The sequence below is a fragment of the Ambystoma mexicanum genome (assembly GCF_040938575.1).
Source record: "Ambystoma mexicanum isolate Mex_15411 chromosome 12 unlocalized genomic scaffold, UKY_AmexF1_1 Mex_chr12_unloc.2, whole genome shotgun sequence".
In the NCBI taxonomy this organism is placed as follows: domain Eukaryota; kingdom Metazoa; phylum Chordata; class Amphibia; order Caudata; family Ambystomatidae; genus Ambystoma; species Ambystoma mexicanum.
The window spans coordinates 6,580,886-6,608,449 of NW_027182323.1; the positions used below are offsets into that span (position 1 = coordinate 6,580,886).

General features: G+C 41.9%; 1 long non-coding RNA gene across 1 annotated transcript; it reads left to right on the forward strand.

Annotated features, from left to right (window-relative positions):
• LOC138532679 (uncharacterized) lies at window positions 1-27,315 on the forward strand. The gene is made up of 2 exons (XR_011284861.1): window positions 1-110; window positions 27,005-27,315. It is a non-coding gene; the product is annotated as an uncharacterized lncRNA (long non-coding RNA).
• Window positions 27,316-27,564: the final 249 nt, after the last annotated feature.

Here is a 27,564-nt window from a genome sequence, read left to right on the forward strand (position 1 = left end):
GTGGATGTGGGGGAGGAGTTATAGGGAGTTAAAGAAATAGAAGAAGGTCCTGTGTCGGAGGCGGGTGCCTCATGAAGTTAGTACTGTGACGAGGAAGAGTGGACGTGGAGGTAATATTCATCCTGTTCCTTTATTATCACTTTTATTTCCTATGAAAAAAATGCACGTCGAATATTACAATGTGAGGCAAGTGATACCGAGAACCGGCAAACAGCATTTAAATCAATGTGGTCTTGAAAATGAGAAATCAGTTATTTGTTTATAACCTTTTCAGCGTACTGCCACGGTCAGATAACGCCATTATGTATTTTATCATATGTGAATGAACTGAACAAGTAGATTACTACATGAAGCAAGGATGTAATATGTCCTTTTTGTCCATTTTGATGTCCCTCGTCTGCCTTTCTTCCCAGTGGTGTTCCGAATAATGTTAATGTGTTAGGCAGAAAAACGAACGCACTAATGACTTAATTCTGAAACCCTTGTCGCATTGGTGTTATTGTGCGAACACAGTCCTTCTGGGAGAAGACAGGCAGAGCAGGCGTTAATTATCTTCATGGGCTAGTTTGTAAGCCAATCAGCTGCCTATTGGAAATCTCTGTAGAGTCTGCAGGAGGCACAATGTGGACGTGGGGACCAATACTTGTTACTTTGTCGAGATAACTGGAAAAAAGTAACATTGCTAGAGACGTATGGGAGACACTCTCTAGGGACATGGGTGACTGTACCACCATGAAGCCCGGATAGCTCAGTCGGTAGAGCATCAGACTTTTAATCTGAGGGTCTAGGGTTCAAGTCCCTATTCGGGCGGGTTCGTTTTAACAGTTTTTTTTCACTTTTAAACATAGAGCCACGGAAGTATTGCTTCGCCTCTCAATCATTCTGGTTTGGCTACTGGTTATTGTGATGTTTGAAATATTATGGTCATAATCTCAGTAGACACAAAATTATAACGTATTTCATATACAAGTAGGCATAGGTGTGCAAGCGGGTCCACTGTCTATCTTAAATCTTGGGACGCAGTATGTGGTGTGCCTGGATAATGACGTCCTCCATCAAAATGCATTTGCTCTTGGACTGTATGTAGCACCCATCCCATGCCCTTCTCTGGCATACATTGGGAACACTTTCTCTTAAATTGACAACTGCCCGTTTGGTGCACATTTAAATGGGAAGGACACCAGGGCACTAACTTTAATATTTATGGGGTGGAGGGAAAGCATCATGTAACAACCTTTGACCCAGGTGATGTCATGGAACGTTACATCACAGCTCCAGCAAAGGGAATAGGTGGCATTGGCGGCGGGTGGGGATTGGTTCTGCCATGTGGTGCTGGCAAGTGCCTGCCAGGGTCGGCCATCAGATTGGTGTTTAGTGCAGTGGTAAGGCCCGGCCGGGCTCTTAATGTCAGGAGTCGGGTGATGGAGGGGACACTTGTAGTTGGCGGCCGTTTTCAAGTTGCTGTTCCTTCCTGCTGGTCAGAGTCTGCCATATTCTGGGTCCCAGCTCCCAGGGGGCGAGATATGTGTGTGTTTTTTACCAAGGCAATTTTGGGGGACAGATGCCGCTTGGGGCCAAGTGAAAGAGGGGTGATTGGCATGGAGGGTAGGCGTGTGGACCCTGAAGCTCTCAGGGATGCCTTATGCTAATTATGTCAGGTGGGGTTATGTTAGTGTTGGCGGAAGTGGTGGCAGTGGCGTCAGCAGAAGGGGGTGAAGGGAGTGGTGCGACCACTGATGAGGGCGGCCTCGAAAGGGTCCCTTGCTGCAGTGTTGGCATGTAACACACCCACGCACACTGGGGCACTTTCGGTGGGGGATAGGAGAAGGAGGAGGGGCTAGTGCTAGCAGGGAGGATATGCCTAGGAGGGCAACTAGGGGGAAAAGGTTGAGAGTGGGTTGGGGTTGCAGTGGACACCCCGTGGATCACATGGGGGTTGTGCGGAACGGAGGCCCTGCAGAGCCTAGCAAAAGGGGCAATGCAAGGGGTTTGGAGGAAGGCTTGGGATGGCGACCAACCTGCAGTGCCTGAGAAGAGGAGAAAGGAAAGAGGTGAGAATCCGGGTAAAGGGCTGGGGCAGGATACCCCAGCCCTTATGATGAGAGCAATAAGTACATGTGTTAAGGCACCAGGGGCTGCTGCATGAGCACAAGTTGTGTGACTATGCTAAATGTCACATGTAAAATCTGGTAGATAAACTAAAATCAGCAAAGTATTCATATGCGCAAGCCTGTATTCTTTTCGCTTATTGGGGACACCATGAAACACACATTCGTAGAAAAAATGCCAAGTGACTATTCCGGTGTATTGGTGAACAATGTATTCGGTAAAAGCAAGCAACAGAACAAAACCTAACCAGTGACAGTATGAGACTTCGACACAAGTAAGAACCCCTTCCCTCTAAGCACAATTCTCTTATACCCGAGGGAATATATGTATTTCATTGGAAGGAAAGGTTCGGACAGAAAATGGAATCATACTGAAACAATGTTACAAGCAGGGAATGAAGCCCCTCTACCCAAGTCTTTGATATCAGCCTACATGTAAGACAGTGTTATCGGACAGGACAGCATAAAGTGATAGATTTCGTGGAACTGAATATACTCCTCAAAGGTTCGCACACGGTCTAGGCAGGAGAGCACATTTACAGTATGATAAATTCCATCAGCTTAAGCCGCTTTTCCTAAGAATTCAGGAGCCTAAAACATGCTTCCATATGCCAAAAAGGAAACGCTTCAGAAGCAAGAGTTGTGGAGGTGAGCATATCTACACACTAGGGAAGAGTCTTCATTGCAAGGGCATGCACATTAAAGCCTATAGCCTCACCTTGCACGGTCAATAGATAGTTGTTTAAACATGACAGTTTGCAGTACTGACTCAATATGATAATGCAGAACAATGTTAGGGGAATACACACAATTTTCGATTCAAGGCTTTTCCCAACAATCCCCTTTTATGAGACCTTCACTCCTTTCTCATTAAATACATCTTTGGGGGAACAAACATCACATCCAGGCATATCATAACATTTTATTTCTTCTGTAGTATGACAGTAAAGCACTCAGACAGTCAGAAACTTCAGAGCAGGTGGAGCATGCTTGATAATAAAGACACTTACAAACCATCAATAGACTGGACATACTTAGAATTATGAACAGCGCTATGAGTGGGAGTAGCCGAAATGGAAGGGATGGAGCCTGGCCCCCGGATCTGTTGGCGTGTCACCTCCATGCTCCTTTGATCATCTCCCTGAGCCTCTGGGAGTATAGTATCGGGCTGCCGTACTGGCAGTTGTCCCTGCCTAGTTCTTTGATATGGTTGGCACAATCCTGCAGGTGGCCCCCTGTATGCTGTCACGTATGGCCTGCAGGTGTTTCCCATGCGTGTGCCTGCTTGCCTCATATCTCCCTCTATCTCTGCCTCTGCGCTGCTTGTTGTTGTGTGCCGCATGGGAGGGGGGCTGTGCAGTGGCTCTGGGCTGTTGTCAAGGGAGCCATATGTAGGTGTGTTAATGTCTGGCTCAGGTTGTTGTGCACGCCGGTGAAGGGTTTCTGGGGACTTAGAATGCTGGCAGTGGTGAGGGCTTTCTGGGGAGTGAGCACACAGGCGGGGTGAGGGCTTGCTGGTGTTGGTGAACGCTTGTAGATGTGAATGGGCCCAGGGGTTTGTGGCCCTTCTTCGTGCAGTGACACCGGCCTGATGCCCCCTGTGTTTCCACAGTCGCCCTGCCTGGAGGTGTGGCCTGGATCTCAGACCCTACAGCTGCAGGAGTGTGTTGTGTGGGCCTTTGCAGTGGTTCTGGTGGGCTGTGGAGTCGATGTTGACCTGGCTCTTCTTGGTTGCGGTGTCTCACGACGGGGCATCCGCCTTCGCGTAGCCTGTCTGCGCCTTTGCGAGGTGGTGGTGGACCATGAGGGCCTGGATGCACAACTCCCAGATGGGCCTGCCCCCTTGTCCTCCTTGGATGCCTCTGGCAATGCGTGAGTGCCTGTAGGGGACATAGGAAATGTTGTCAATTGCGGTTCCCCCACGTGTGTTGGCATGCAAGACACATTTAGTATGGTACAGAGTGGGACCCCACACCTTTGGGCAGATGGGCATGGTTGGTCAGGGGAGATTGCATGTGGGCCCACCATTATGGGGATGGTGTCACGTTGCCTGCCCCCAGACATCAGGAGCAGACCAGTCGGCCCAGAGTACTGGCACCCATGGGGACCTTTAAGGCCCCAAAGGATTGCCTAAGTGCTGCCTGGACTCAGTCCGGGCGCCGTTGGCGCCAGGCTCAAACTCCCTTTTCAGGCAAGACAGGTTATCAAGTAACAGAACCATGTACAGCCCAGTCTGAGGTTGGTTGAAGGGACTACTTTATCTGGGGACTATTTGATAAGGTGTGGTGCAGGGACTACTTTACCTGGGAATTACTTCTGGGAAGCTATTTAAACCTGCGCCCGAAGAACAGAACCCGCTTCGCGTTATTCTGCACTCCTGCAGCGTAATGCTCACTGTGCCTGCAGCTCCAGTCCTGTCTTCAGCCACGCCCGTCCTGGTCATCGTGATCCGCGCCTGCAAAGGAAGGAGCGATCACAGATTAGAACAAGAGCTTTACCTGATACTCCATCACCATCACTCGGGATTCTCTGCATCTGCAAAAACAGCAACAGTGAAACGCGCTATATAAGAACCAGCTTAAAGACAATTAGCATAGCGCAGCGTGATACTCACCTAAGCGCTGTACATCCATGCGCTCCAACGAGGCATTCTCACGCGACCGCTGTCGCGGTGCAGCCGCATCTGCAGAACAAGTAAAGAAAACAGGTGAGCTGCGCTTCGCTAAAGGACATTCAATCTCGCGCAGCATAATACTCACCGGAAGCAGTATTCACTTGCGGTTCCACGAGTCACAATTACACGACCTTCGCTCCAACGGCGCCGTACCTGCAGAAATAAAAGACAGCAGATTAATAGCACGAACGAACAATATCACTTGTTGGACATTTTTGCATTGTGCAAGTATTAAAACTTACCTTGGCATTACCTCATCTTATCCAGAGGGAGTCGTCTTTCTTTGGGAGTACCTCAAAGGGGAATCTGCAAAGAAAGGTACAGGAGTGAACTTTAAGACAACCAGAACTCTAAAGCATTTCACGCTATATAGGATTGGCATAAAGAGTTACCTCAGAGTCATTGTTGTCTGGAACCCTGCCATAAGGCTACAGGATCAGTGAAGTTAACTGGATCACTGAATCTCGACGCACCCCTGCACACAGTCGCATTAACATTAAAGTGAGACACAGTGAAGGGACATTGGGAGGTCGCTGAGGTGGAAGTTGGCCCTTCTCCTTACAGCTAGTTAATTTAACACTTTCACCATTTTAGGCAAATCTTCCTTCGTGCCCAACAGACGAAACTAAAGGGGCAGGTGCAGTCACTCATCACTTCGCTACGAGTCACGCTGGTGGAGACTGGTTGCAGCAGCGTGTGTGTGTCACATAGCCAGTCGGTCTTTGTCCTGTGTGTGGGGGCAGGGTGTCCATGCTGGGGCAGCTGATGTTTGGCATGCATGTGTGTGGTCCTTCATGCGCCCACAACCCCTCCCTGGGTTGCAATCAGCTTCTGGGGGTAGGTGTGGTGGCTTATTCTATGGCACTGGCATGGCTCTATGGGGCACTGCTGTGCAGCCAGCCGGATTAGGCTGTGGTGTACAGTGATTGGCTAGCTGAGTCCATGTCGGGTTAGGGGGCGTGTACTTCCATGTGGCTTGGCTGCCATTCCAACATGGGGCACACCTTCCTGCTGCTGTAATGCACAGTGATGCCCTTGGTGTCCTGCGCGATGGCTGCTTTGGAGGCAGGTTGGTGTGGCTCCCCCTCACTCCACCCTGTTGGCATGCCCATCTTCTGGGTCTGTGGACATGTGTCCCTGTCCAATGGGGCATCTTATGCTAAACTGTCATTTGGGCATACACTGTGCTGGGGGGGGTGTTGACTCTCCTCCTACCTCCTGGCACCCGCATCTGCACCTCCGGCTCCCTCTATTCCCTCCTTATACAGTACTGTGCTGCACCTTTCCTCCCAGGCAGTGAAGACGAGTGGTTTCATGGTTCCTCCTCCAGTTGCCAGGGACTCCTGGCGGTGTTGGGACAGCAGTCCATGCATCCGGACCCTTAGGTTGCTCCAGCGTTTACGACAGTCCTCCCCGAGAGGATGCAGTAGTTTCCCCAGGAACAAAACAACTGCTGTGTGGTGGGTGAGTACGAGGTTATACCTTCTGGGAGTGGGGCTAGAGGCGGCCATCTTGAAAAAACAAGCATTGGTATAGCCAAATGTTTTGGCTTGTGTTTAAGTATTAGGCATTTGCCAGGCACTGCTATTATATGCCCAGGTACTCGTACCATTATATTTATTTATTTTGCATGTATTAAGCGCTCTAAGCTTGTACGCATCATGTCACTGGTTACATACAGTAGAGAAAAACAAACAGAGAATTATAAGACAGGTTGCGTACAATTGAGAAAGTCAGCTTATAACAGCCGCAAGTGGGGTTGTAGTCAGGGAAGTGGTAAGTTTGAGGAAAAGAGTTGCATTTTTAGCTGTTTCCAGAACACCCAATAGGATTGTTTGGATCTCCGTGTCAGGGGTAATGAATTCCAAGTCTTGGAGGCAATGACCAGGAAGCTGGACCCTCCAGCTCTCTGGCGCTTGAATTGGGTAATGGTCAGTTGGTGCGAGTAGATCAATTGCGTGGGCCGAGAGGATTGGGCTTTGGATTGCTTCTGTGACAGGTATGTAGGTGCTTAGTTGGAGAGGCATTTATGGGTGATTGCTAGAGTTTTGAAAGTTTTACAGCTGCTATCATCGATGGCCAGTTAATATCACTATGGCAGTGCCTGGCAAGGGCCTTTCCCATGCCTACACAAAAGCCCAAACTGTTGGCCTTGCCAGTGCTTGTTTAAAGTTGAAAGGAGGATTTAGCACCTACGTTTTAGTATTTCAGATGCTCGTGTGGTGCTGGTGACTGTTGGGTGGTGGGAGGGATTGGAGGAGAACAGCTGAGAGGGTCAAGGAGCTCGGAGCTCTCGGCTGCTGCAAGCATGGACTTGTACCAGTGAAGATAGCATATGTTCGGAGCAGCCCATTTGGCTGGGCGCCCTTCGTTGGGTGCTAATACTCAGGTGGTAACGGCCTGGGGCCCAGGGTACATTCCAGAGCACCGTGAGGACCTTTCCGATGGGCTTCTGTGCCGTTACTACCCAATACAGCAGGCAGGATTGGGTATTATTGCTATTAGCACCCACGGTTGCACATCTGGCAATCCGGGGTGCTGGCAGCAATGTTTTTTGTATGAATAGATGGGTGGCTTGCGGCGTCCTATTAATTCATAAGAGAACATTACTCAAGATGGCCACCACAGAGCTAGAAGAAGTGACTCCAAATGGAGCCCCCTTCCATTTTCATGGCGGCCGGAAGGAAGACTGAGCGGTAGAAGCAGTGGGGGCACTGCTGCTGCTGAAGGAATCAGGTAAGTGGGTGTGGGAGAGATAGAAAAGGAAGGGGAAGGGAGAGTTTGGGAAGATGGCAGGGCAAAGGAAGCAGCCGGCAGGTTGCTCGGAACGTGGGCTTGGATCGTGGGATGCAGCCTGTGATGCGAGCAACCTGATTGGTTGCTCTCCCCCCTGCCCCAGGTGCAATTGTTATGTCAGCTCTTCTATGATGTATGATATAGCCGGGCATTATTGAATGAGCATTGTGAGAATTGAATGCTGTAATTTATTGTACTGCACTACTACATAGTCTGTGACAGGTGCATTACTCTGCCAATATGTTGTCATAAAAATATTTTATTTATTGGAAAAACAAGTTTCTGTTTTCAAATACTGCGTTAAGCGCCGAGTGGTTCTGGGTGCAGTGGGAGGAGATGTCTCGAACCACGTCCTAACAAAATGTCTATTTACACCAAGCAGGCATGTGAAAGCCGTTTGTTCTGCCTCAACAGTGCCGCTCAAATGATTCTTTATCTGGATTAAAGCAGGTCTAACTTGCATGCCATGCATTACAAAATATGTTCCAGCACTGATGTAGTTAACATGTTTATTATTATATATAGCCTAGTGACAATTTACAATGGGGCGTGGGCGCAGCTCTTTGAGTCTGTCATTTGCATTGATCAAACTAGAGTACAACTGATTCTACGTCAAGACCGGAGGCTCGGATTATCCTTCTCTTTCATATTTACTACTCAAGCAGCAAATAACAAACCAATAATATATTAACTGACCACGTGAACAAGATAACCAATCAGTCCAGACCATGACCACACAGAATATCCTCCTCCACTTCCTCTTTCTTTGCTGCTCGACAGCGAGTTAAATACGCTTTCATTAATGCTTATGTTAATAATTTGAATGGTAGTTTATTTACAGAGTTTAGTGTGGCAGCATCAGGGCTTCATGGAGCATACCCACATTAGTGGGGCAGGAGACGTTGCGGCCGCGACAGGGCTAGTGTTCTGGCGACCGCAACAATACTGTGAGCCCCACAGAGGGCAGCACGGTCACGGAAGAAGGAGCACGATGGGGCCGCGTAGTTCCAGCGATTCCTTCGTTCTGGTGACCGTAGTGAAGGCAGAAAGTTGGTAGGAGCAATCTCTCCTGCTGTGATTACATACTCTGATGAGAGCGAAGAAACGCTCACTGTATAAAGATCACGCTGATCTCGGAAATCACGCTGATCTCGGAAAACACGATCGCGACCCGCGATCACTGAAAAACCCCTCCCCCGCAGGCCGCAGAGAGCCATCACAGCTCGCGTCTCTTGACGAGCACAATCCCATGTAAAACCTGATATTATTTATGATCATAAACAAGTCAGGTTGACTTGAAACAAGTCATATATAAAAACGCGTTGTTCTTGTGCTTTTGCTGCGCCTGGGACTATGTGATGGTCCACTCTTCTTTTTCATATATATATATATATATATATATATATATATATATATATATATATATATATATATATATATCACATGGACACGGCCATGTTGGGTGCATGGCCATTTGGCCATGCACCCAAGACTCTATCCCCTGGCCACAACCACCGCAGCATATCACACTCATATGCCATGCACCCAAGAGTCTATGCCTTGGCCACAAGCACCGCAGCATATCATACTCATACTGGCTTATAACTTTGGGTCAAAAACAAATTTATAAGGAACAATGTTATAAGCCAGTATGGGTGTGATATGCTGCGATGGTTGTATTCATCATGTTATACTTACTATTTGGTTTAGTAAAGGGAGTCCATGTTTTTCTTGTTCATTTCTGTGATAAAAGAAAATAGCATGTTAGTATTAGTATTTTATAAAGACTTATTACATTGTACAATCAACATTTTCTTCTTTTTTTGACCCTCATATTTAGTAGATGACAAACCAGCCAGAGTACTGTGCAATTTGCTCAGTTTCCGTGTTTGTTGCTAAAATCATTGGGTCTGTGGGAGAAAAACAATCCATGTTGGATTAAAAAAAACCTTTTTCTTTATATTACAGTTTATTTGTTTGTTTGTTTTCAGTGTTTACTTGTTGTTTCTGGCTAATGCTTTATACATTGGATTGTTCCAGTTTTTGGGAGCAGTAAGATATTAGGTATTTGTTTGGATATTGTACAATTTTGGAGCAGTTAGATACCAGTAGGCGTATTCTAACTGTTTATTTTTTTATATAATTTCGTGGTATTAATTTATCTGTTTGGATATTTCTAAATTTTGGGACAGTTAGATACCAATTGGCGTATTCTGTCTATTTTTTTCTCTATTTGAGTGGTATTAATTTATCTGATTAGTTGTTGTAGCATCTTTGGGCAATTAGATAGCTTTTGGAATATTGTGACAGTTTATATTTTTTTTACTACAAGTGTACTTAAGGTTTAAGTACAGTTTAGTTATCAAATTTTGGTTTTAAGAACATTAAATAAGCGTTTGTAAGATTTGCTGGTAATCTCTGCTTTAGAGAAATGGTACTATCATTACATTCAAACCATCCCCATTTCTTTTTTATATATGCAGTGTAGTGCCCTGAATTGGTTGTGGCTCCTGCGTGGTAGATTATACCTATTGTTGTGAAGGTTTTCCTACCAAGTGATATTTGACCATGTGTGAATCCAGTCAGCTTGCAGTTGTTTTTGGTACCATCTGCATTGTAACGTAGAAGCATCAGTATTACGTATTTACTATGTGTTTGTATTACTAACGTGGATCGATTATCTGAATTGCAGGTCGAACATAATCTACCATGGTTTGCATTTTGTACAAGTTGCTGAAATGTAACGGATTCACAATAAGGTATTATATACGCAAAGCGTTCATTGGGGATTTGTTCTTGTGTCACATTGTTGCAGAGAGTGCATGTATGTTTCCACGTGTATGAAATCTGGAAGATTTCATTTATAGGTATGTTTTTGTTTTCCAGTACTAATAGTAAGTACATTAGAAATTCTTGTGGATCTTCCTGTGAGTTTATAGTGAATTTCACCATTCCAGCACAGTAGTCCAATTGTTGTCTTATTCCATGAACACTATACAGGTTGTCAGGATTGTATGTTGTGTTTCTATGAAGTACTAACATTTGCAAACACAATGGGTCTGTAAAGTGTAAGTAAATGTTGTCAACAATTGGTGGTAATTGAAATAGAATATTGATTGCTACATTTGCGTAGCAACTTACACCAATTTCATTTATAAGTTTAAATGGACCAGGTAGTTCTGTATCTGAGTGATTTTTTTTTAGTTTGTCTTCCTTCTTTGACAAAGTACTTGGTTTACTTTCCCTAAATTGGTTCTTTTTTGCTTGTGGTACTTGATGAAGTTTTAGTTTCTTTTACTCTCTTTGGAGGATTTGCAGTGACATCCTGTTGCATTTCTGTTTGATTTAGTTTTCTTTTAGAAGATTTTCCTTTTTGTGGAACAGGATATGTTTCTAGATGGGGGGTGTATAGTGAACGAAGTCTATTGTATTCTAAAATGCAAGGAATATCAGCGTTTATTTTACTTGCATCAAAGTTGATTAGAAATAGACTGTCAAGTGTACGTAAGCGTGATAGTGCTACGTAGCTCATGCCTTTTTTAAAGACTGTGTTACCAGTGTCTATCATTGCTTTGTCTAGGGTAAGACCTTGTGATTTGTGAATGGTGACTGCGTATGCAAGAGTTAGAGAAAATTGTTCTCTGCATACATACATGTCTTTGAAAAGAAGGAATCGAGCTGTTGAGCGTCCTATTCTTTTTACTTCTGAAAGTTTGTCAAAGAGAATATTGACAAACTGAAATTTGTTGTGACGTGGGTATGTTTGAAAGCCAACAACTGTACCCAGTGCTCCATTAACTAGTCCTTGGTCCATGTCAAGGTTACGTTTCAGCATTACTCTGCAATTTAAGGATAATTTTAATATCTTTTTGTAGCCTGCTGTGTTTGAAATTGATTTTTCTAAACTATTTAGTCTTGTTGTGGCTTGGTCACACATGGGTAGTGTCATTCCATGTACATCTAGTTTATCTGTCGCGCTAATTTCCATTATTGGTTGCATTTCTTTACTTAACATTATTTCATTGAATTTGAAACAGCTTGCAAGAGTTGGCATTAAGGCCATAAAATTGACATTTTTGTGGGCTAATTGTTCCATAACCTCTGTAGCACATGCATTATCACCATAAAGTGCATGAATGTGCCGGGTTTTCAATATTGCTTCTGCTTCTTTAGAAAGTATACCAACTCTGATACTTTTTAAGATGTTGGCATAAGTGAGATCTTCAGATTGGCGCATGTTTTCTGTTAATTCTCTGTATTGGAAATGTTGCCAAAGGTTGACATTTCCAATGCTGCCAACAGTTTTACGGCAGAGTTTGTGTCCTAATGTTTTAAAAATAGGCTCACCTTTTACTGGTGTCAATCGAAGAAGATCTCCGAAAACAATAATGTGTTTTCCTGCAAAGAGCTCTTCATAGTTTGTTTTGAGTACTTCTTGTAATCTGAGGCGAATCAAAGCCAACATTAGGTTGGACACCATGCTCACTTCATCTATTAGTAGCATTTCCATTTGTTTCAATACTCTGTGTAGTTCCATTGCAGCTTCTGCAGAAAGTTATTAATGATCTAATTTGTTTTGGTGTTCTACTGGTAGGAGTAGTAATCGGTGTAAAGTGACACCACCTATGTTGTAGACAGCTAAACCTGTGGGGGCAGTGACAACAGCTGACAGTTTGTTGTTTGTCATTTGTTGAAGGAACTTACTGATGATTTTGATTAGGAATGTTTTGCCAGAACCAACTTCACCACTGACATACAATAGTATAGGTTTGTAATTTTGACAGGTGCATTCTTTGTTTTCATGTTGTACACCATGTGCAATTTCTTTTGTTACTTCTTGAAAAATGCTATGTTGCTAATTGTTTAGCTTTGATTGTAATATAGTTAAGTCTTCTTTATCTTCATACTGACACATGGTGTTTTTTCCTTCTATCATAGCTAATTCTGCCTCATTTGTTATTAGTGGGTCTCCCAGTGGTTCTTGGCTTCCTGTGACAGAAGGTTGACTACTGTCAGGCGTGTCCTTATCTAGTTGGGCCTGGAGTTCTTCTTCCTGTTGCTGTTCATTGTGCAACATTGTTTTATACTGTGCAAAGTTTACATCAGTTATACTGATTTAATTTGCTTTGAAAGCGTCTTCATATGAGTCATAGTTATCTAGTATTTCTTCTTCTTTTCTCCATGGTTCAAAGAGTTGTAGCAGGGACATGTAATATACTTCTTTATGTTGAGGAGTCTTTAATGACAATTTCATATGATTAATTAAATTTGGTTTGGTGTGTTTTACTAAGCTGCCTTCACAGTTTGTCACTTTGTATTTACGGTTTTGTTCATCAGGTTTTATATTATTTTTGTATGTGTATTATTTTTGTAGTTTTGGGGTATGTGGTATAGACACATGGTTTCCAAAGTGGTACTCCTGTTTGGGTAGTATGTGTCCAATACATTGTTTTTTAAAATGTCTTGGCTGTTGGGATCATGTTTGGCTATTGTTTCTATATCTTCGTATGATTTTAGAACTCTTTTTCTAGATTTAGCTGGACCAAGACTTAGCCATACTATATTTTCAGATTTACCATGCAATGCAGTACCAGTTAATCGATCAGCTGCTTCATAGGATCCACATTCTCTATGGGATAGCATTTTTATGCCCAAGCTGTATAATTTCTGAGACACGGTTTTATCTGATGACAGGTCATTCCAGAGGTCTTGGAGCTCTGTCTTTTCTGATTTGGTTAAGTATGCTGTGACATATCGTGCAACTGCAGTAGAATTTTCTGCAATGTACCACACATCTATGTTTGCATTCCATAAGTGGGCAATGATTTCTTTTTATGCAATATGTATTTTAGGTAACTTACCTTTAACACTATGTCTAACTGAAGACATGAGGTTGTTCACTTGACCTGTATTTGTAACTGGTCTAGGGAAACCAAATCGGCATTTGGTGTAGTATTTCCCTTTGTTTTTGTATTTGCAACAACAGTATTTGCCACATTTGTGTCTTTGGAATTGTAACATTTTTGCATGAAGATCACTATTTGTGGATTCTGATGGAATTTCACAAGTGACATATTTTTCAATAAACTGTAAAACAGTGGCATCACTGTCTTGACCAAATTTAGGAGCATCTTTAATCCATAAAAGGATGTGGACATGTGGTGCTCCTCTGGCTTGGTATTCTTTTCTCCAAAAGAAGTGTTGCACTTCTCCAAGGAGAGGAACAGTTTTATTACAAACAAAATGTAGCATAGCAATGAAGCAATGGTGAAAATATCTTGAAACATTAACAGGATCCTGAGAACAAAGTTCTCCAGGTGTTAGTATATCTATGTTTGTTTTGTTTTCGTTTGAAATGCATAGGAAAGCATGTAAATCTTCCCATGCATATTCTGCACAACTTAATGTAACAAACCAAGTGGGTGGGCCAAGGTTTCTGATCATACACCGTACATCTCCATTACGTCGAAACCAGTACTCTTTAGTACCACGCATATTTGCTAATAGATTAGTAAGATTTGCTTGTAAAACCTCATCTTTTTGTTGAACTTTTTGTAATAATTGTGTAGCTGTCATATTTTGAAAGTGTGATCCTGATTTTAATATGTGTGCAACTCCGTAACATAAAGTTGCTAGTTCACTTTCAAAGAGTAGGTGGAATATGTATTCCACATTTTGTCGAAATCTGGGATCTTCAGAATACATTCGTAATGAGCGATGTTCTGATGCTGATATTTGAATAGGTCTATCATCGTATCTTCCTCCTTTGCCAGTAGGAAAGAGTAAAGGAAAAGCATGTGCTTCTATACTTTTTACCCATATGCTGATTGGTGATCCTTTTGTTTGACGCATTTGGTACGTTTCCAGTGCATCTTCTATGGTGTCATTAGAGTGCAATGGATGAATAGTATAATGGTCTAAAGTGTCTAATATTGTAGCAGGATCTAGGAGCTCAAATTGACCAGCTTCTTGTGTCTCTTGAATTATTTCAGTTGTATCTTTCAAGTTTTCTTCAATATTAATTTCTTTGTAATATTCATTATTCTCTTTACGATATTGCAGGGCTTCTCTAACTTTATGTAAATCTACCAGTTGTTGCCAATTTTTTTTGTCTTTCGTAGGTACTCCATTTACCAAGATAATTAAAGATTGTTGCATTGGACGTTGCACTCCTAGAGTGTGCACATTTTCTTTTAGATCTAATGGTAAATACACGACTTTTCCACGAATACCTTTCACTAATTCAGAGCGAGGTAATTTTGCAGTTTTTGGTTGAAGGCGTATTATTGCTTGAAATGGGTGCACTGTTTGAATTATGATGCTCTCATATAAATTAAGTTGTTGAAGGGGTTTTGGTAGTGGATATAATTCCAAGTTATTTGTGATAGCACATGAATGAGTTTGGTTGTTGTCAAGTTTTGTAGTGCAGTAACTGCAAAGTATTATGGGGTCAGTTATTTCGTATTTTTATTCTGCTATACGGTAGAGAGATAATTCAAACCATTTAGAATCTTCATTGTCTTCTATTTTGTATGATAGGTCTACAGTTTTTGTGTTACTTTTATAAAAAGTTGTGCGGCAACATACACACACGTAGTTTGGTACTTCAGCTGAAGTACTTTCAAATTTTAGTATTTCTTTTTTGTATATGTGTAGTGAAAGGTTGCCATGTGCAGAATTGTTACAAAGTTGGTTTACAGCTAATTCATCTTGTAAGTGGGTTTCACTTCCAAAATATTTTGTCTGGATATAGTCGATTTCTTCTAGTAGGTCTTTTACTGTACCATGTAGAAGGATGTTATTTAAATTGGCTAGTGCTAAAGCAGGACTTTTAGCATAGTACAGTTTATAAACTAGATTTCTTATACTTGCATGATGTGTTGATATCCTTTTGATATCATGGAAGGTTGTTTTGCAAGTAGGTGCTGTAATGCAGGCCAATGAATGTCCTTGTAGTCCTGTGTACTTGCGTACTGGACAAGCATCCATATTTTGCAGTAGTTTAATTTTGATTTTGTCTTTGCTTTTCACATATTGATTGAGGAATTGGCGTAAAGACTTGAAAGTTTTTTGGGGAATGTTACACATTGACGTGCATGGCCATTTGTACACTAGATGTTCTGATTCAGTTGAATGGAAGGGTAAATCTTTATTTTCAGGGCATACTTTTGTAAGGAGTACTTCTTGTTTCATTATGGTATTATTAACTTTTTCATAACCTCGACCACTGCTATGTATGGCAATTGTATTTGTTTGGTTTTGTTCGTACGCTTCTTCATTAAAGTATGGTTCTGTGCTTGTAGTGTGACTCCATTCACCTCCACAGATATTTAAGAAGTTATTTCTGTTGACATTTCGTTTATTGAGTCTTTTTTGTAATTTAGTTTTTAGTTTTGTTAGTGGTTTCATTCTGTTTAACACTAAAATAAATAACTTTCTTTTGAGAAGAATTGCACTATCAACGCTTCTAAGATTACTTTCCTACGATAGGTTTGAAGTGTTGAACCTGGTTTCTCTCCTGTTTTTATAAGATTTTGAAGGACTTTGTGATGGAACATTATGGCTAAAATACTTTTCTTGGTATGCTTACTTTGTACTATATCAAGATTTATAGAAGAAGTTTTATTTGTAGTGATAGTTGATTTTCTGTTAATTGTTTTTTGGGTTGCTTTACTTTTTGATAGAGGAGGCAACGATTTTGAACTAGAAACTTCTTCTGTTTCACTACATGACTGTATTAGCTGTTGTGTTTCAACTTTTTTTTACAAATTCTGCTATAGATGTATGTTTATGTTGGAGACTTTTCTTTTCATTTGCTCTACTTCTGCGTTCCTTTCTACGGAGTTGCTTTTTGGTAGGCATTCTTTAGGGTCTGTTGAAAAAAATACAGAAGGTATGGGTTGGAGTGTTCTGCAATGCATGTGTGTTGTGTGCATGAGTGTTTGAGTAAGATGACAAAGCTGTATGTAATGGTGTGTGATTGTGCATTGGGAAGTACAACTACTAGGGTTGGGTATTTTTAAATTAATGTGTTACTAAACTGGGGTTCAGATGACAGAAAAAAGTAAGCCAGTGGTGTGGAGAAGTATAAATAGTATATCTAAAGCTATACAATTAAAACACTTGTTTGTTCTACAACATCAAAATTCTAGCGGCTGAGTTCGGTAATTTGTGTGTCGAAAAATAGGAATTTGTGGGCCATTCTGCCAGTAAATCACTGTTTAAGATGGGGGGGGATTTTTGGTCAGAATGGTGCGGAATCTCTATTTTTAGGCACAGAAATAGCATGAATTAACCTTACAGTGTGTTTGAGTAATAATGCAAATATTATGGTAACATTCTACTTACTTTATTTTCTAAAATGAGCAGTTTGCTTCTTAGTTGTTCTTTGTACTTCAAATTCGGCTGCTTCTTTTCCGGAGAATGTCTACACTGCAATTGTAAAAGAAAGAAATTAGTAATTTGGTTTGTATATAGCACTGTTTTTAATTTAGACATAGATTTTTTAAATTGAAATGCTCAGCACCTTCCTCAAAATCATTAAAACTATCTTATGACTAACTGTAGGAAAGAAAATATCTTTACTATGGCTTGTGAAATTCATAATGTACCACTGTATACCACTATTCTTGTAACTAAGCTTTTCCACGTAATAGTGAGTCAATGTCATATCCTGATTTTCCACGTAATGGTGAGTCAATGTCATAGTCTGCTTGTCCTATATAAATGTAAGTAATTATATAAATTAAAAAAATTAAAACCAATTATGTGTTTGTACAAATATTATTGTTTGAGATTTGATCATAGAGTGTGCATGTAATTTTGTTTGATTATATGTAGTTTATATATTTTATTTCAAAAATGTTAGTTTAACATTATTTGCGTGTGTGTGTGTGTATGAAGAAATTAAACGGTATAAAGGTTTGTAAGTCACAGTTCATTTTATGACAATGAAAAAATTATCGTAGATTCATTTTACAGATTATACAAGGTAAAAATTGGTTAGAAAATGTGTTCATGTACTGTATAGTAAATATGCATACCTGTAGTTTGTGTTCATGCATATGGATATGGACGAAGCTGCAAGTAGAAATCTTGGAGACTTGTATAGTATTTCTTGTAGATCGTGCTTGCCAATGGTATGAGACTTGTACTCTCAGAGATTCACTGTACATTTGCAGTGCTGATCTATGATGATGTAGTTACATGTAGAGGTCTTGGATTTGATTGGTGGATGGTCATGTGATTTCTTAGCTACATCTAGTGAGGGAATGGCACATAGAGTGAAGTGGAAATGGTAGAAGGGCTGTCCATGTTACGATATGTTCGCGGACATGGCGGTAGTTCTAGGACACCGCGTATTACATCCAGGGAATTTGGGGTGGGGAGGCATGCAAATGAGATTCAATGTAGCAAGGGATTAGTCAGTAAAGTTTAGTGAGTGTGTTGTGCTAGGAGAGGTTTTCTCAGATATTCTTTTTGCTGAGAGAAGAACAGATAACTATGGCTGAGTGTTTCAAAAAACAGATTGTGTGGATGTTGGGAGACTCGTGGATACATTGGTTGAAGGTGCATGCAGAAAGCTGTGGAGTATCTATAGATCTTGGATTCGCACATGTGGAAGTGCACTGGCATGGAGTGCGTGGAATGAAGTGGTTGGACTTGCTACCTCTCTGTGCAACTTTGAAGATAGAGGAACATCCAGACATAATTGTAATTCATTGTGGAGGGAACAGTTTAGGACATGTGTCTGGAATTTCTTTGCAATTTGCAATGAAAGAAGGACTTCAGAAGATCATGGACATGTTTCCAAACTCCAAATGTGTCTTCGTTCTTTCTCATGTGGTCCACAAATGGAGAAAGCAAGGCGTAATGTTAATAAGGCTGTTTGTCCCTTCCTAAGAGATTTTGGCATGTCCTCTTTTCACAATGAAAATATTATGTTTCGTAGTACATACATTTTTCGCAGAGATGTAGTCCATCTTACTTATGCTGGCAATCAGATTTTTCTGAGAAATGTACAAAATGCATTGCGACCTTTTTTGGAAATACAGCATCCATTTTGAAGTTGGTGTTAAGTATTTATAATTTTTGACTTACAAACACCTCCCAAAGGCTCTTTTCAGAGCCACCACTTCCTCCCAGAGAAAAATGCAATGGTTACAATAGGGTAGCACCCCAATTTTTTTTATGTTCGTGAACTGTCTGCGGACTTTCAAGAAATACAGAGGGCCCTGCTTTATTTATCTTCACTTCTATTTTTTAACTGTGAAAGGCAGCTCTGAAAAGAGCCCTATTTTTTTGATTTTTGTTATTTTGTATTTTTTTTGGTTTTTTATACACGACACACTAGGAGAGGAGGAGAAAGGAGGGTAAAGGGGGGACACCAACTACAGGGATAAGAAAGGGCGAGCTGAGAGAGGAAGATGTAGAGTGGGTTTTATTTGGCTAGTGAGCAGGTCTTCTCGTGCTGTGAGACGATAGTCTCAAAAGCACTCCGAAGTCGCTCCCCCTGCAGAGTACTGTGTCACAGTACATACATACAACTGTGACCCTCGAAAGGTAAGGGTCTTCAGAATTATGTATGGCCTGTGAGGCAGCTTGAGGAAGACACTGTCCCACAGAGGTGTTCCTTGTGGTGACAGGATCAGAAACGGAGGATGAAGTAGAGGTAATCAACCTACTACACTCTTTGCAAGGTACAACCTGGTGAATGGCCCCAGTGTGGAATGAGTTGAGGTGTCGCTTCATGGTAGTGGTCCCAAAGCTATACGAACCAAGCCTCCCACGACTGAGTACCATTTTGCACTCATTGTAGGTGACACGGTTCGCACGAGCCTTAGGACCATTCCCATGAACGGTAAACAACCGCCACACCCAAGAATCACGCCAAGGGCGGGTAGTAGGGACTTCCTCTACCTCATTCTCTTCATCCTCTTCTTCCTCCTCTGTATCCTCACTCCTGTTCCCCTCTTCAGGCACTTGTGGAGATGGTGGTGGTGGAGGGGGTGGGGGTGGTGCTGAGGCAGTTGTAGCACCAGGTGGCAATAGTGGAGCCATGGATGTCATCGGCTTGGAGATGGAAATCTCAAAATCTGCAAAGTATGCAGCAAAATGCAGTGTGCTCCGTGGAATAGCCAGAAACACAATGAGAATGAGCTCTAGGACATGGTCTTTTATAGAGGTGCTTGTACGCGGTTCGCGTACATGCGCGCCGTCCGCAAGACAGATCGAACACCAAAAAAGGTTCAAAAAGTCACAAAAACTATGTGGAAACTTAGGATTAGTATGTGGGATTTGTGGTATGGTGAGTTTGTAATGAGAAATATTGTGGATTACCTGGAAATGTACTTTAAAACTGTTCGGGGACACGAACAGTGTCCGCATTCAGAACACGCGATCAGCATGGGCGTGGTCACATGATTGCTTCGTGAGCATGTTCGCTAAGGAAGCGGCTGTCCGCAGGACACCCAATGTACAGAGATTGTTTTGCGCATGCACTTTGATGTTCTACGGACAGTGTTCGGGTCCTGAACTAATTAAAAGTGCGTCACACGTAAAACGAACAGTTACGGACAGCCGTTTGTTTTTAGCACAGTTTAACTTACTTGTGAACAATACGGACAGACATAGCGTCCCCAGCACACCTCCATTTTTGTTTATTTACGAACAATTCAGGACACTACGAGTGTTCTTAGAACAGTTTCAACTTCCGTGAGAACATTACGGACAGATATAGTGTCCTCGGGACACTTACATTTTCGTCTATTTACGAACATTTCCGAACAACCGCGCTGACCGTGGACACCTACATTGGTTTTAACAAAAAGAACTGAAACTAATTACAACACAATATAAAAAAGTAACTTTATTTGACATATATTAACAATTTATGACTGAGAAGGTGGGGCAGAAACGGAAACAAAATCAGGAGAATTAGGGATTTCATCATAATTGGGATCAGCTGAAGAAGGGATGGAAATGTCATCAAAACGTTTTGGTCCATGGAGAGGGTTTGGGGTTAAATGAGTGGGATATGGTGAAGGGGGACAAGTACAAGTGGGACAATGGTATCTTGTTGTTAGTTTTGAGTGATCTTCCACAAAGTTTTTTAAATTGGTAAAATATGCCATAAGTTGGTCAATTTTTTCATTTATGTGTTCCAGAGTGTTATCCACTGCTTCTTTTTCTGTAGTAGTTTACATTTTTGTATGGTCTGTACAAAAAAAATGTATATGTTAAATGTATACAAAATAATATTTATTAATTGTTTTATATAGTAAAGTGTGTACCATTAGGTGCACTATCTTCTGACATTTCCTCTTGGGGGAAATGCTGCTCTAGCCACTCCAGAGTACTACACATTTCTGTGAGAAAACAAAAAAGTCATATATTTTTTTATCTAATACAGAAAGTGTATAAATATATGAGTAAAATGAAGTGCACTTACTATTTCAGGTAAGATATGTGATGAGTAGTCTGTACGTCTGGTCTTGCTCTTAGTTGTGGAGTGTCTGTGAGGTAATTATGTTGGAAGCCACTTTATCTTCTTTTGGTATATTCCATTTTAGAACATATTGTATTTAAATGAATGGTTAGTGTGTTACATATATGGGTTACATTTCTTAGGTATTACTACATATACTTTGTATGTGAGCTGCTTTGTGAATTTGTTAAATGTTCCTATGTTATGATATAACAATTACACATACCTCCCCCAGAGTTTTTAGGTGGTGGTACTGTTGTCCGAACATGTCCGCGGACAGTCAAATTCAGTAGAAAGGGTTCAGTATGTTCCATATTACATGTACATAAAGTCAAAGTTATTATTGTTAAGTTGTGCTACTAAAACACTATGAAATTCAGTAAAAAAACTTTGTTAAAGGGACGTTATGGTTAAGTTGCGCTACTAAAAACCTTTGAAATTCAGTAAAAAAAACTTTGTTAAAGGGACGTTATGGTTCCAAGTAAAACCGAAAAACCCCTGAAATTTGCCAGTTATGGTAAGCTAAGCAACCATAACTCACGCCACCACCGTGCACTGCTAAGACTAACACCCAGGACATCAAAGATGACATCACAAATGTCATTGATGACATCACTGATGACATCACATGTGCATTTATCTTTCATGAAAAGTCTATACAAGGGTTTCTTATTGTAATGTTAATTTAAAAAAGTATCAAGGATCATTGAAATAAATATCAAGTGCTAATTCGTCCATCCAGTATAGTAAGGTGTTCATGTGGAAACATAGGCATTGTGTGCAGCATACATGATGGAGGTGCAATATTCATAAACTTGCCATGTTGAATAGTGAAATGCTAACTGTTTTCTTATTAGACTTTTACATACTGTGAAACATGTGATAAGTAGATAATAAAACCCACTTACTACATAATTGCATTATTATAGACAAAACACAAAGAGACAACACCACATACAAATATGTGTATATTCAAGGAAATTGAAGAAAGAAAAACAAAAGCAGCAGTAGCAAAAAGTGTTCATAACCTAACAGATTACCTTTATGCAGAGAAATGATTGCTCTGTTTCAAACGTGCTACTTACCCTATGTATATATATATATCACATGATGTGCCTGGACTCTAAGGAAAGTAGTGTGAATACAAGATATAAAAATAGGAACATATACAGGGAAAGTACAGCAATAAAAAACAACAGAACTATCAGAAAGTCCTGACAACTCTATTGATTATTTTAATGCACAGAAAGGAATGCTGTCTTTCAAGCTTATGTCTTCCCCTATGTATATGTTTCATATGATATGACTGGACCCTAAGGGAATTACTGTAAGAACATACTTGAAGGATAAGTCTACAAATATACTACCTTTTCCAATTTTAATTACTGACAGTTACTGAAGAAAACCATGTGGCCTAGATATGTCAGTAAAGGAAAAAAGGGGGAGCCAGACATGTGATGTCATCAGTGATGTCATCAATGATATTTGTGATGTCATCTTTGATGTCCTGGGTGTTAGTCTTAGCAGTGCACGGTGGTGGCGTGAGTTATGGTTGCTTAGCTTACCATAACTGGCGAATTTCAGGGGTTTTTCGGTTTTACTTGGAACCATAACGTCCCTTTAACAAAGTTTTTTTACTGGATCTGATAGGTTTTTAGTAGCGCAACTTAACCATAACGTCCCTTTAACAAAGTTTTTTTACTGAATATATATATATATATACAATGTCAAGGAGATTAAGCCATTATACTTCCTGACAATAATACAATCCCCAGTGTATGTGCTAACATGATTTCCAGTGATGAGGGTATGGCTAGTATTAGCCAAAAGAGGAGCCAAACGGAAATGACTCCGGTTCTACAGAAAGTCCTCAGAGCCTTGTTGGGGCAGGGACCTAAGCAAATAGCTCTGGCGCAGGATTGGCTCAAGTTCTCACAGGGGCCAGAGGAGATCAAAGGGATTAAAGCACAGGGGAGAGTGAAAGGGTGTAGAAAAACAGTCCACAGGGCAGGTGAGGCCCATACCCCCTTGGGCACATCAACTAAAATTAAGGAAACAAAGAGACAAAGCCGGGCCTAGCAGGTGGCACCATAGATCATCTGATACCTCGGAGGAGGAGCATGACGCTGGCAAAAGAAGTTAGAAGCAAATTGATGGCAGAATGTCCAAGACCACATCTCTCTGAAGGTGCCACAGAGACACCCGAGATAAATGAGAAAATTGTCACATTTATGAGTAAATACGTAAAAGATGTGAGGAAAGGTCTAGATAGGTCCTGGCGCTCATGCTAGGACAAGATGTTAGACATGGTGGGACCACTTACTAAAATATTACAGGTGGGCGAGGAGGGCTGAGAGAAAAGCGAACCGGTGGACCTGATTACTCTAATCGGGTGGACCCAGAGAGCCATTTGTATACTGGGTAATGCAAACTATGCTATTACCACAGAGAGGAGGGGATCTCTAATGGTGCAAATAGACCCAAAACGGAGCGAGTTAGCCTCCTCAGAGACAGTGACTGCAGCAAATAGGAAACTCTTTGGGGATTCGTTCATCAAAGAACTAACAAAGTGTGCAAATTCCTGCACAGCTCTGGATAAGGCTCAAGAGTCTCTCAAGAGAGTGGTTGGAAGAAAGTTTTTCAAGAGGGCCAGCAGAGGAAGGGGTCGCTCTGCCAGCCGTTTCCCATTCAACAGACCCTACAACGATAGGTCACAGTGGAGAGATCAAGAAGATCAGAGACAGGCCCCTTTCTTCCCCTCCAGAGGCAGATGAAGGGGCAGAGGCTCTCGACATGGAGATTGTCAACAGAATCCCACAGATGAGAGCAAACAACCAGCGCTTAGCTACCCCAGCAGTAGGGGGGAGACTAGCGGAGCATATAAAAAACTGGCACATTATATCCAGAGATACCTGGGAACTAGAGACGGTGCAGGGTTTTAACATAGATTTTCACATGACAGCACACCAGAGTAATCCCCCAAGAAATGTATGTCTAAACAAAGAAGACATACAGTTATTAGAGGAAGAACTGAGATGGCTGGAAAGCAAAAATACTAGAAGCCAGGTGACAGACTCCTCAGTAGGTTTCATAAGCAATATGTTCCTGGTGAGGAGGAAACACAGGGTGGGACCAATCATAAATCTGAGGGGTTTGAACACATTTTTAGTATACAGATGCTTCAAAATGGAAGGGATACACCTTCTAAGGGACACTCTAATTCAGGGCGATAGGCTCACCAGGAAAGACCTGAAAGAAGCATATCTGACAACACCCATAGCGACAGAACACTGCAAATTCCTAAGATTTATCTGGGGAGAGTCAAGATGGGAGTTTCGGTGCCTACCCTTCGGACTGGCATCCGCACCATGGTGCTTCACCAATGTAATGAAACCAGTGGTGACCCACTTCAGGGGTCAAGCGATAAAACTCATAATATACCTGGACGATATACATGCATAATTTGCCAAGACAGAGAGACACTCTGAATACAGGTGCAGATGACAGTTGAGCTACTGCAGAATCTGGGTTTCCTAATACATTGGAGAAATCCAAAGTACAACCGGAACAGACAATGTACATTTTGGGGTTCATAGTAGACTCGATACAGGGATCTCTCAGCTTAAGGATAGCCAAAGTGAACAACATCAAGAAACAGTTAAGACATACCTTATCAAGGAAAGAGATGTCTCTGAGAGACATTGCAAGGTTAGTGGGACGATTAGCGTCATCGATCCAGGCTATTTTCCTGGGGCCTCTATATTACAGAGCCCTACAGAGATTAAAGATCAGACTCCTCAGGAGGGGCGCATTTTACGAATCAAATGTTACAATCTCCCAAGAAGTAAAGCAGGAGTTAGAATGGTGGCTACATCACATGGATACATGGAACGGGAGAGCCATATTTGGCTCGTCCCCCGACCTGGTCATCTAATCCGACGCCAGCAGGGACAGGGGAGCCCGTTGCGAGAAACTGTCGATAGGAGGCAGGTGGTCAAGACAGCTCTGCACGTCAACTGTCTAGAATTACTAGCAGGGTCCTTTGCAGTGAAATGTTGGACTCAGGACAAGGCACAATCCTGTGTCCTATTCAAGATGGACAACATCTCAGCATTCAGATATATAAACAGACTGGGAGGGACGAGGCCCAGACTATTGGCAGAAATGTCGAAGGAATTCTGGAAACTCTGCCTTCAGAGACAAGTGTCAGTGACAGTGGAGTACCTTCCAGGCCATCAGAACAAAGATGCCGACTGGAACTCCATATATCTCAGAGATGCCAGCGATCGGAAACTTGTCAAGGCGTTATTCCGAGTACTGATGATCCGGTGGGGACCGTTCCAGGTAGATCTCTTTGCATATCATTTTTTCAGCTGGAGGCTGTATCCAGGGGCAAAAGCAACAGACACTTTTCTCCAAGCATGGGGTCAACAAACTAATTATGTATTTCCCCTCTTTTCCATGATTGCGAGGATGCTAGCCCAGGTGAGGAGGCAGAAAGCATCACCAGTTCTGATTACTCCAGACTGGAGGGAACAGGTGCAGTTCCCCAGTCTACTGGAACTATCTTATCATGGCCCAGTAGCGCTATTCAGGTACGAGTTCATTGTACTGAACCCCAGAGGCCTCAGCCATCCACTAGTGACAACAGGCAAACTCAATCTGATCGCATGGGTGATTTCAGGAGAACTTGTGTTAGGCCAGGATTATCGAATGCGGCTGAGCTCATCATTCATGAATCCTGGGCGCCAGGACCACATAGGGCTTACAAATCTGCATGGGTCGACTGGAATAGCTGGTGTATGGAGTGGGAAATACGATGGAGCAGATGTGGTCCACGTTGCCAATTTCCTAGCCCAGATGGCATCTCAAGGGAAAGCATATAGGACCATCAGTACCGCCAGGTCTGCGATATAAGCAGGACACCCAGGATTGAAGGGGTCCCTATAGGTGAACACCCCGTGATTTGCAGACTGTTAAGAGGAGTGAAAATGTCTAGGCCCCCTAGAGAGAAATACACTAAACTATGGGATGTTGACACGGTATTGAAACTTTTCCTATCATGGTCAGATAACCAGGAATGATCAAGGAAGGCCATTTGAGGCAAGCTATCCATGATTCTATGTCTACTGTCCTATAAGAGATCTTCGGACATTAGAGCGTTCGAGATCAACAAGAAAAGTATATCAGCGAATGGGGTGACCTTTCTCATAGCGAGAAGGACCAAGACAGGATTGAAATCTATATCAAGGACTTGTTTTAAGGGTAACCTAAATTATGCCTGATTAGATGTTTGACAGCATATGAAGATAATACGAGAGAAGTGAGTCCACCAGGGGTATCCCATTTATTAACAGCACAATGCAAACCATACAAGGCCGTAACACTGGCTACAATAGCCAGATGGCTGAGATGGGTGATGGATCAGGCAGGCATTGACGTAGTAAGGTACAGTGCTCATTCAGCGAGGGGACTGAATGCCACCAAGGCCTTTAACATAGGAGCCAGAGTAGAAGACATTATGAGATCGACAGATTGGTTGAATGAATCGACTTTTAAGACTTTCTATTTTAAACCAATGGAGAGTATGGCATTGTTCTTGGTGAGTACGCTTTGAACAAGCATAATATGAAAACCTCCGGTCTTGACATAGAATTCAGATTTTCAACACATCGTTCCAGAAAGTCATCATTCTATTAAAGACACAGACGCGAAGGATTATCCCACCCTGTCAATTGTATATTCAATGAGGAATGTTGAACATTGTATTAAACTGTTTTGAAAAGTGTATAACTGCATAAATGGGTATGAAGTAGGCATGTTATAAAGGTATTAAATGTTGTATATGCATAAAGTTATATCAAATTTGAACTGTCGGAAGCATACAATTGTCCTACACTCTTTCAACTTACAGTAAGCAAATATATTTTGTTTTACTAGGTACGATGGTGGATTTCAAGCAACCAGGGAATTGAAGAAAGACTCTGATCATGCAACGGGATTGGGGTTAACAGTGGACGTAATTTCGATCAAGCAAAGAATGAGGAAGTAGAGGAGGATGTTCAGTTTGGTCATGGTTATGGACTGGACTGATTGGTTATCTTGATCACGTGGTCAGTTAAGAGGCCAAAATTACTGGGAGTAGCAAAGACTCTGTCTCCAATGGATGTTGTAGTTTTTGATCTTTGTTGCCATGTTATATTATTGGTTTGTCATTTGCTGCTTGAGTAGTAAATATGAAAAAGAAGCATAATCATTTGCCTCCAAGTCTTTAATAGAATGATGATTTTGTGGAATGATGTGTTGAAAATCTGAAAATGGCAGACAAATCCACCACACAGTAGAAATTGAGCCAAAGAGTCCGAAAGGAGGTGTGGCTGGAAGGAAATGGGTGGGAACGGGAGGAAATTCCTATACATTTCACTTAGCAATGGGTGTTAAATGGGTGGGACACATAGTCAAACTACCATGTATCCATCCTGTGCCAACCCGCATTGAAA